General features: G+C 35.1%; 1 long non-coding RNA gene across 1 annotated transcript; it reads left to right on the top strand.

The window, feature by feature from the left end:
* Positions 1-4,923: 4,923 nt before the first annotated feature.
* LOC113043860 (uncharacterized) lies at positions 4,924-8,535 on the top strand. Its single transcript, XR_003275810.1, has 7 exons — positions 4,924-5,009; positions 5,091-5,194; positions 5,278-5,330; positions 5,416-5,524; positions 5,615-5,732; positions 5,823-5,929; positions 7,873-8,535. It is a non-coding gene; the product is annotated as an uncharacterized LOC113043860 (long non-coding RNA).
* The last annotated feature ends 2,997 nt before the right edge of the window (positions 8,536-11,532 follow it).

Raw genomic sequence — 11,532 nt, forward strand, 5'->3', positions numbered from 1 at the left:
ACACAGTGCAGCACCTAAAATCATCAACCTGCTATCTTGACACACTTCCCACATCTTTTTTCAACAGTGTGCTTAACTGCTTAGAAGCAGATCTCTTAGAAGTGGTGAACACTTCACTTCTTTCTGGGACATTTCCAAACTCCTTAAAAACTGCATTTGCAGATATGCTCACTGAATATAAACCTAACAGAGCACTCAGATCATTAGGATCGAGTCAGTTAGAAATACCAAGGGTTCACACAAAACAAGGGGAATCTGCTTTTAGTTTCTATGCCGCTCGCAGTTGGAATCATCTTCCAGAAGAGACCAGATGTGCTAAAACACTAGTCACATTTAAATCTAGACTTAAAACTCATCTGTTTAGCTGTGCATTTATTGAATGAGCACTGTGCAATGTCCGAACTGATTGCACTATATTTTCACTGTTTTTTTTTTAAGTAAACGAATTTTGTAACTGTTTTTAAATTCATTTTAAGTACATTTTTTAATCATTTTAAAAATTTAAAAATTGCTTGTTTTATTTTTGTTATAATTTTTCTTTATGATTATTTTACTTTCTTTTATGTAAAGCACTTTGAATTACCATTGTGTATGAAATGTGCTATATATATAAACTTGCCTTGCCTAGTGTGTTAGTGGGCGTATATATATATATATATATATATATATATATATATATATATATATATATATATGTCAGAGTTTGGGATCAGAATGATTGTTTGTTTTTTTTTTACAAGAATTTATTTTACTCATCAAGACAGCATTTATTTGATCAAAAATACTGGAAAACATGTAATATTGTAAGATATTATTAACATTTTTCTATTTTAATATACATGAAAGTGTAATTTATTCATGTGATGTGCAGCTGTATTTTCAGCATCATTCCTCCAGTCTTCAGTGTCACATGATCTTCAGAAATCAGAATAATATGATGATTTATTATTAGAATTATCAACAGTTTTGCTGATAAATATTATTTTGTAATCTGTGATACTTTTTTTCAGGATTCTTTGATGAATAAAAAGTTAAAAAGAAGAGCTTTTATTTAAAATATAAATATTTTCTAACAATATTCACTACAGTTCAATAGTTTGGGCTCAGTAAATTTTTATCCTTTTTTTATAAGAAATTGTATTCTTTATTAGATCTTTTATTCAGGATGTGTTACATTGATAAGAAGTGATATCAAAGATTAATATTGTTAGAAGAGATTTATATTTTGAATAAACACTGTTCTTTAAAAAAATTATACATCGAAGAATCCTGAAAACATTATCGCAGATTCCAAAATAATATTTGGTAGCACAACTATTAATAATTGAATTAATAAATCATCATAATTTCATGATTTCTAAAGATCATGTTACACTGAAGACTGGAGGAATGATGCTGAAAATACAGCTGCACATCACAGAAATAAATTATATTTTAAAGGATATTAAAATAGAAACCTTTATTTTATTTTGATAATTTTGAATTATTACTGAAATACAACTTTTTTTTTTGTTTCAAACAGTTCATTGAACAATAATAAATGAAGTACCTGAAGCTGACAATGAAGTAAATGTATAATAATTAGCAAAGATGATTAATTTAGTGTTGTAAACGCGCGTGTGAGCGAGGTGAAGACGCGCCTGAGGACCAAACACAGCACAACGGTAGGAAACTTCACTCCTCTCATTATTTCTCTTTTACTATAGCGATTTATTTTTAGATACGTGATCTAGGTCTTTCATAGAGTTGTAGAGTTATTAGAGAAATAGTTATTTTTTACATTCTTTGGTTGAAGTTTTCAGATCGGCACTTCGGAGCCTGTTCGCGACTCGGTTGATTCAGATCGGCACTTCGGAGCCTGTTCGCGACTCGGTTGATTCAGAACGGCACTTCGGAGCCTGTTGCGATTCGGTTGATTCAGATCGGCACTTCGGGGCATGTTCGCGAGTCGGTTGATTCAGATCGGCACTTCGGAGCCTGTTCGCGACTCGGTTGATTCAGATCGGCACTTTGGAGCATGTTTGAGATTTTTTTTAATTCAGATCTGGACATCGAAGCAGGAAGTGTTTGTCAAACAGTAAATTGGTGAAAAATGAATATTTGGACTTGAGGCTTTTTTTTTTACTTATTGATTCAGCATGTAGTAGAGTTGGGTCCGAGTCCACCTTTGTCGAGTACGAGTCAAGACCAAGTCTACAAACATCAAGTCCAAGTCCGAGTCCGAGTCCAAAAGGGGCCGAGTTGGACTCAAGTCCGAGTTCTTAAAGGCCGAGTCCGAGTCGAGTCCACCCGAGTCCAGAAAGTAATTAAATTAAAAAAGATAATAAATTGGTATTGTAATTTTTTACATTGTATTAATATTTTAACCTTTCAACCCATTAAACCAATGGCAATATAAAAATGTAATAAAGAAATACCACTGTTACATCTAGTCATTGCCATTGAACATTTTTATTTTGTCAACAGAACTAGTTTCCTATCAAAAAAGGTTTCAAAGGTTTTATTGTATTACAAGTGCATGAAAATACAAATGAACCTGTTTTATTATTGTATCACTATATTGTCCTCCAGTTATATTTATATTTATTATAAATATAATATATTTATTTGTGAACCCTCCATCCTAGAACACCTCACACTCAATCCTATTCCATTATCATGTATAGCAAAATTGTTTATACACTTATTTATTTGCCAATTTGTAAATCTTATTATTTTTTTATTTATTTTTTTTGTCTGTGTTGTTGTTGTCTCTGTGTACTGGAAGCTTATGTCACTAAAACAAATTCCTTGTATGCATAAGCATACTTGCCAATAAAGCTCTTTCTGACTCTGATTCTGAGTTAAAGCTGACATTTCAATTATTTAATGCCTCTCCCCCACATTTGACAGAGGTAAAGTGCAGCCAATGAGGAGATCCGTAATGATGGCATTATGAATTTCTTGTTGTCTTGGAGAACTTGCATCATAAAGTAGCATTGCTTGTTTGGCCAATTCTAGTCTTGCAAATCCTGCAATGCTGAGCTGTGCAGCATCTGTTGGTTGCTGCTGCTGTCTTTGGTACTCGGTTGCATCGGTTTTCGGATCACCAGTACACTGAACCGAAAACCGTTTCTTTCCGACGCGTCCGATTTGAGAACCGACGAACTGATGATACTGCGCATGCGTGTAATTTTTCAAGTATTTTGTTAAACATCAGAAAGTGCTAAAATAACTTATATATATATTTTTTTTTTTTTTTTTTTTTTAAGATGCATGTTTCTAATCTGTATATTGTAGGTTATGTATGGGCCAAAGGGATTTTCTGGGAAGTTGGACAACAGTTAAGACTCTAAAGACTCCATGTTTAATAGGAATAAGGGATGATTTATGAAATATCTGTACTGTATTTGTAGTTAATGATGAAACATTCACAAATTGAGTTTGTAGTAAACAGAACATGAACATGAGTAGAGCAGCTGATGACACTGAACTGCAGCACGTGCCGGTTTTAGCGATTCTCGTTTTCGAGTCAAGAATTAGTTGCATCGGTTTTCGGATCATCAGTAAACTGAAACGAAAACGTTTTTCTCGGAGGCGTCCAATTCGAGAACCGAGGAGCTGATGATACTGCGCATGTGTGATTCAGCGTGAAGCCGACTGATTCACTGCGCGTCTGAACCGAACTGATTCTTTTGGTGTTTGATTCTGAACTGATCCTGTGCTAATGTTATGAGTGCGGGTAATCCGAGGGCTTGAATGAAGGGCAATCTGACGAAACGTAAATTCATTTAATAAATACATCGCAATGGATTATTTATGGTTTCTGCGCTGATGACACCTAATTTACTTTATATCTTCAAGACTTAAATTCTTGTATGCACATTATTGCAGTTACTATATTTGGGTGTGTTGTTGAAAAACTTAATTGTAAACTTTTCATGATTGTGAGGTTTTTAACTTACTGAAATTATGATTAGTGACTTTATATGTTTGAATGTTTGATCGACATCGCCAATGCCAGTCATTACGTCGAGCGTAAAAGAACCAGTGAACCGTTTTTTTTTTCAACCGGTTTATTGAATCAAACCGTCCGAAAAGAACCGGTTCGCGGAAAAGAATCGAACTCCCCATCACTAATCCACATTGATATCCAGTGCGTGTGTTTCGTCTGCAAGCGTGAGATGATATGCTACTGCTGCCTGCCGGTGTGGTGCAGTAAAATGACATAAGGGGAGACATTCATTAATTTATCATCTCAATTTTATGCTGGTTTTATTGTTACACACGCGGACTCGACTGTACTCGGAATATTTTCCGAGTCCAAAATGTTCAAGTCCGTGTCAAGTCCGAGTACAAATTCACCCGAGTGCGTGACAAGTCCGAGTTCATTCAAAATTGGACTCGAGTCCGAGTCCAAGTTCGAGTACCCCAACTCTAGAGACCAGATGTGCTAAAACACTAGTCACATTTAAATCTAGACTTAAAACTCATCTGTTTAGCTGTGCATTTATTGAATGAGCACTGTGCAATGTCCGAACTGATTGCACTATATTTTCACTGTTTTTTTTTCCAAGTAAACGAATTTTGTAACTGTTTTTAAATTAATTTTAAATTAAGTAAATTTTTAAATCATTTTAAAAGTTTTAAAATTGCTTGTTTAATTTGTGTTATAATTTTTCTTTATGATTATTTTACTTTGAATTACCATTGTGTACACTGTAAAAAATCCAACTTACATTTTGTTTTGCAAACTCAGTTTTTAAAGTTAATTCAACAATTTAAAATTAAAAAAGTTGAGATAACAGAAATGTAAGTTGAATAGGAATTTAGGTCAATTTGTTACACAAAATTAATATTTCAAGTTAGAACAACTAACAACTTTTAGTTGGTTATTAGTATTGCAAACAAAGGCTGATGAGCATGCGCAGTTCGGATGTTTTTTTAAACAACGCCATTTTATTTTCTCCCGTTTCATTTTCGAGTCACCTTAAGCGGCATCTCTTTATTCCCTCATTGTGGTCGCTCTGGTAAGTGTAGTTCTATGTATATCAATTCACGATATGATTTAAATGAAGTTTATTCACAATATGCGCTTTTGTACAACATAGGTGGCGGCAAGTTAGTCAGTTAAATTTTCCCGCCTGGTCTTATTGTTGCCTCAGGTCAGACGTCGCCTATTTTTTCTGCCTGACAGTGTAAATTAATCTTTCCGGTAGGTGCTGTTCTTTATATAATATTTACCATAAGAGTTGAAATGTGTTTGTTCAAAATATGTGATTTTATATGCCATTTTAGAGTTGCCTCAGGCGGCGCCCAGTTAACGTTGGTCCGTCATTGTTATCACTCCGGTAAGCGGTGGTTCTTTGTGTATCAATTAAAGCCATGATTTAAATTAAATTTGTTCACAATATGTACATCTTTACAACGGTGTAGGTGGCGGCAAGTTACTCATTTCAGTTTTCCTGCTTTGTCTTCGAGTTGCCTGAGAAGTGTCAGACGAGCGCGAGTTTTTTTTTCCTCGACAGTGCAATCGCTCTGGCAGGTAAGTTAACTTAATGTTATATGCAGGCTATGAGAATAATTAACAGTAAGGTCTGAATGGTATTTGTTCACAATATGTGCTTCTGTACAGCTGCTAAGGTGGCTCCAAACTGGTCATTTCAGTTTTCATGCTTCGTCTTCGAGTTGCCTGAGAAGTGTCAGACGAGCGCGAGTTTTTTTTTTCCTCGACAGTGCAATCGCTCTGGCAGGTAAGTTAACTTAATGTTATATGCAGGCTATGAGAATAATTAACAGTAAGGTCTTAATGGTATTTGTTCACAATATGTGCTTCTGTACAGCTGCTTAGGTGGCTCCAAACTGGTCATTTCAACCTCTCCTGCTTCGTCTTCGAGAAGTCTTTTAGTCATTCAGTGTCTTTTTTTTCCCAGACAGTATCATGACTTAGGTAAGCACTGTTTTATATCATATTAAGTAAAGGGATTTAATTATTGTTAAGAATATAGAGTTTTCTTTATTTGTTTATAATATGTTCATTTTGTACAGTAGTGTGGGTGCCTTTGAGTTTTGAATAAGGTTATTTAAGTTATAAGTGTATTAATGATTTTTTTTAAACAAATGTAACCGTATAAGATACGCTTGTGTGTTTTTGTCTCAAAGATGTATTTTCTTCTTTTAACTTCTTTTAAATTTATGTGCTTATGTTTGCTTGGCGTGCTATAAATCTGTATGTTTTAAACATGCAAATAACTTAAGAGCTATTTTAAAGCTTAAATTCATAGTTTTTTTTTTCATATTCGTTTAACCAACTTGCTTGTTTTTAGATAGTACTTTAAAGGGATAGTTCACCCAAAAATCATAATTATGTCATTAATAACTCACTCTCATGTCGTTCCAAACCCGTGAGACCTCCATTTAAGATATTTTAGATTTAGTCAGAGAGCTCTCAGTCCCTCCATTGAAGCTGTGTGTACGTCTACTGTCCATGTCCAGAAAGTTAAGAAAAACATCATCAAAGTAGTCCATGTGACATCAGAGGGTCAGTTAGAATATTCATCGAAAATACATTTTGGTCCAAAAATAGCAAAAACTATGACTTTATTCAGCATTGTCTTCTCTTCCATGTCTGTTGTGAGAGAGAGTTAAAAACAAAGCAGTTTGTGATATCTGGTTCGCGAATGAATCATTCGATGTAACCAGATCTTTTTGAACCAGTTCACCAAATGGAACTGAATCGTTTAAAATGGTTCGCGTCTCCAATAACTTTTTTTAATGTGCCTGACACTCCCTCTGAGTCAGAATAAACCAATATCCCGGAGTAATTCATGCACTCAAACAGTACACTGACTGAACTGCTGTGAAGAGAGACCTGAAGATGAACACCGAGCCGAGCCAGATAACAAACAAAACATTGACTTGTCAGTTTTCGGATCACCAGTAGTTATTTCGGACAGTTTGATTCAATAAACCGGTTGAAGAAAATGGTTCACCGGTTCTTTTGCGCTCAATGTAATGACGTCATTTGCGACGATTGCAAGCCGTCGGTTTACTCATAACATTAGCAGAGAATCAGTCACCAAAAGAATCAGTTCAGTTCAGGCGCTCTGTGTGTCGGTTTGCGTCACGCTGAATCACACATGCGCAGCATAATCAGCTCTTCGGTTCTCGAATCGGACGCGTCTGACAGAAACGGTTCTTGACTCGTGAACGAGTCAGTCTGTTGTTCATTATCTGGCTCGACTCGGTGTTCATCTTCAGTTCTCTTCACAGCAGTTCAGTCAGTGCACTGTTTGAGTAAATGAATTACTCTGGGATATTGGTGTGTTTGAACTCAGAGGGAGTGTCAGCCACATTAAAAAAGTGAACAGCTTAAGTCATTTGTGGATTAATAATTATTGGAGACGTGAACAGTTTCAAATGATTCAGTTCGATTTGGTGAACTGGTTCAAAAAGATCTGGTTACATCGAATGATTCGTTCGCAAACCGGATATCACTGAACTGTTGTGTTTTGAACTCTCTCACAACAGACACGGAAGAGAAGACAATGCTGAATAAAGTCGTAGTTTTTGCTATTTTTGGACCATAATGTATTCTTGATGCTTTAAAAAATTCTAACTGACCCCCTGATGTCACATGGAATCTAAATCTAAAATATCTTAAACTGTGTTCTGAAGATAAATAGAGGTCTTACTGGTTTGGAACGACATGAGTGCGAGATATTAATAACATAATTATGATTTTTGGGTGAGCTATCCCTTTAAGTTGTTATTTTATATTGTTCTCCAGCAATTAATTAATGTATCACTGGTGGTAAAAATAAAATAAAATCGTATGTTGTTGCCAAAATAATTAGTTCTAACGTTATTTTGTGTGGTTTCTTTTTTTATTAGGTTGATGCAGTGCAAGATATGCAGATTTGAACACCCTGCCTAGGAGGTCCTTTTGAAACATGACCAGTTGTGCCACTACCAGGGAAGATACTGCCAACTACCCTGCCTCTACACAGATTGCATCTGCTCCTTTAAAACCACTGGTTGACGCCTCACCTTTTAAGATCACACAAGTGCTTATCTTCACGTGAGAGTCACTTAACATTGAATGATGGAATTGTGTGACTTTAAGGAAATTTGTAAAACACCCTATTACTCCAAACATATAAGGAGCCATTTAAAAAAAATAATGAAACTTTAAGGTGCCCTTTTAGCCAATGTGGTTTTTGAAACACATCTGATTTCATCATCCAGTGGTCACAGAAGTCAAAATCATTGCAGCTTTTCCATTACAGACTTTAAAGCAAATATCATTATTCAAAATGCAGAACCAAAAGACAGCGAGCCACAAACTGTTGTTATGCACACACTTTTATCACCATTGCAGTTAATTTTATATTGCTTGTGATAGATATGAAGGACAGATATGGAAGCCAATACATTTTTTACTGGACCCGTTGTTATTTTTGCACATTATTTTGGACTTGAATTTTGTGATAGTTAATTTAATTGGGAAAGCATCAAATAAAAACTGTGTAGAAGTTTTTAATTTTGCAACACAAATGTGACTGACAAGCTCTTAACTTGAAAAAAATCTTTCTATTGTAATTAATTTTATTGCGAATGAAATGACTTGATTTCAGATCGGCACTTCGGAGCCTGTTTGAGATTTTTTTTTTTTAATTAAGATGTGGACATCGAAGCATGAAGTGTTTGTCAAACAGTTAATTGGTGATAAATGAATATTTGGACTTGAGGCTTTTTTTTTTACCTGTCGATTCAGCATGTACATGGACCCACACACAAAGGTGGACACACTCTGGACTTAATCATCAGTAGGGCTCTAAACTTTTCATCCATTGTTATTAAGGACGTAGTGTCACGGATCGCAAGAGGCGAAGACTCAAGTGCAGGCAGATGGGAAGATTTTATTTATACGTCACCAAAATAAACAGAAACACAACTGAAACCAGAGGAGCGTTCAAAGTTACGAGACTTAGACTGAAGTCAGATTCCCAGTGAAATGCTCTCAGACAGCAAATGCAATGAGTTTGCATCCTTCTTTTCTGAGAAGATCATCAATATCAGGAAGATGATTAGCACATCCTCAAGTAATGCAGAGGTCAGACAGATTCAGCCACAATATCAAAAAGATACTATGTCTATTTTTGAAGAAATTCATGGCAAACATTCTGGAAGACATAGTGCAGCACCTAAAATCATCAACCTGCTATCTTGACACACTTCCCACATCTTTTTTCAACAGTGTGCTTAACTGCTTAGAAGCAGATCTCTTAGAAGTGGTGAACATTTCACTTCTTTCTGGGACATTTCCAAACTCCTTAAAAACCGCAGTTGCAGATATGCTCACTGAATATAAACCTAACAGAGCACTCAGATCATTCCCAGACAGCAAGCATTTTCGGCCCAGGTCTGGCCCACATGGATTTCATGCGGGCCAGATGTGAGCCGGATCTGGGCCAACACTATGTTGCTGTCTGGGTTAGGATCGAGTCAGTTAGAAATACCAAGGGTTCACACAAAACAAGGGGAATCTGCTTTTAGTTTCTATGCCGCTTGCAGTTGGAATCATCTTCCAGAAGAGATCAGATGTGCTAAAACACTAGTCACATTTAAATCTAGACTTAAAACTCATCTGTTTAGCTGTGCATTTATTGAATGAGCACTCTGCAATGTCCAAACTGATTGCATTATATTTTCACTGTTTTTTTTTCCAAGTAAACAAATTTTGTTACCGTTTTTAAATTAATTTTAAATTAAGTAAATTATTTTATCATTTTAAAAGTTTTAAAATTGCTTGTTTAATTTGTGTTATAATTTTTCTTTGTTTATTTTACTTTCTTTTATGTAAAGCACTTTGAATTACCATTGTGTATGAAATGTGCTATATATATAAACTATTTCTAGGCACTCCTTGCCTACTGTGTTAGTGGGCGTATATTTATATATATATATATATATATACACACGCACAAACACACACTACCGGTCAGAGTTTGGGATCAGAATGATTTTTTTATGTTTTTTTACAAGAATTTATTTTACTCATCAAGACAGCGTTTATTTGATCAAAAATACTGGAAAACATGTAATATTGTAAAATGTTATTAACATTTTTCTATTTTAATATACATGAAAGTGTAATTTATTCATGTGATGTGCAGCTGTATTTTCAGCATCATTCCTCCAGTCTTCAGTGTCACATGATCTTCAGAAATCAGAATAATATGATGATTTATTATTAGAATTATTAACATTTTTGCTGATAAATATTATTTTATGATCTGTGATACTTTTTTCAGAATTCTTTGATTAATAAAAAGTTAAAAAGAAGAGCTTTTATTTAAAATATAAATATTTTCTAACAATATTCACTACAGTTCAATAGTTTGGGCTCAGTAAATTTTTATCCTTTCTTTTTTTATAAGAAATTGTATTCTTTATTAGATCTTAGAATCTTTTATTCAGGATGTGATACATTGATAAGAAGTGATATCAAAGATTAATATTGTTAGAAGAGATTTATATTTTGAATAAACGCTGTTCTTTAAAAAAATTATACATCGATGAATCCTGAAAACATTATCGCAGATTCCAAAATAATATTTGGTAGCACAACTATTAATAATTGTATTAATAAATCATCATAATTTCATGATTTCTAAAGATCATGTAACACTGAAGACTGGAGGAATGATGCTGAAAATACAGCTGCACATCACAGAAATAAATTATATTTTAAAGGATATTAAAATAGAAACCATTATTTTATTTTATTTTGATAATTTTGAATTATTACTGAAATACAAACTTTTTTGTTTCAAACAGTTCATTGAACAATAATTAATGAAGTACCTTAAGCTGACAATGAAGTAAATGTATAATAATTAACAAAGATGATTAATTTAGGGTTGTAAACGCGCGTGTGAGCGAGGTGAAGACGCGCCTGAGGACCAAACACAGCACAACGGTAGGAAACTTCCTCTCATTATTTCTCTTTTACTATAGCGATTTATTTTCAGATACGTGATCTGAGTCTTTCATAGAGTTGTAGAGGTATTAGAGAAATAGAGTTATTTTTTACATTCTTTGGTCGAAGTTTTCAGATCGGCACTTCGGAGCCTGTTCGCGACTCGGTTGATTCAGATCGGCACTTCGGAGCCTGTTCGCGACTCGGTTGATTCAGATCGGCACTTCGGAGCCTGTTCGCGACTCGGTTGATTCAGATCGACACTTCAGAGCATGTTCGCGACTCAGTTGATTCAGATCGACACTTCGGAGCCTGTTCGCGACTCGGTTGATTCAGATCGGCACTTCGGCGCATGTTCGCGACTCGGTTGATTCAGATCGACACTTCGGAGCCTGTTCGCGACTCGGTTGATTCAGATCGGCACTTCGGAGCCTGTTCGCGACTCGGTTGATTCAGATCGGCACTTCGGAGCCTGTTCGCGACTCGGTTGATTCAGATTGGTGCTTCGGAGCATGTTCGCGACTCGGTTGATTCAGGGCGACACTTCGGCGCATGTTCGCGACTCGGTT

This window comes from Carassius auratus, chromosome 25 (assembly GCF_003368295.1).
Source record: "Carassius auratus strain Wakin chromosome 25, ASM336829v1, whole genome shotgun sequence".
NCBI lineage: Eukaryota > Metazoa > Chordata > Actinopteri > Cypriniformes > Cyprinidae > Carassius > Carassius auratus.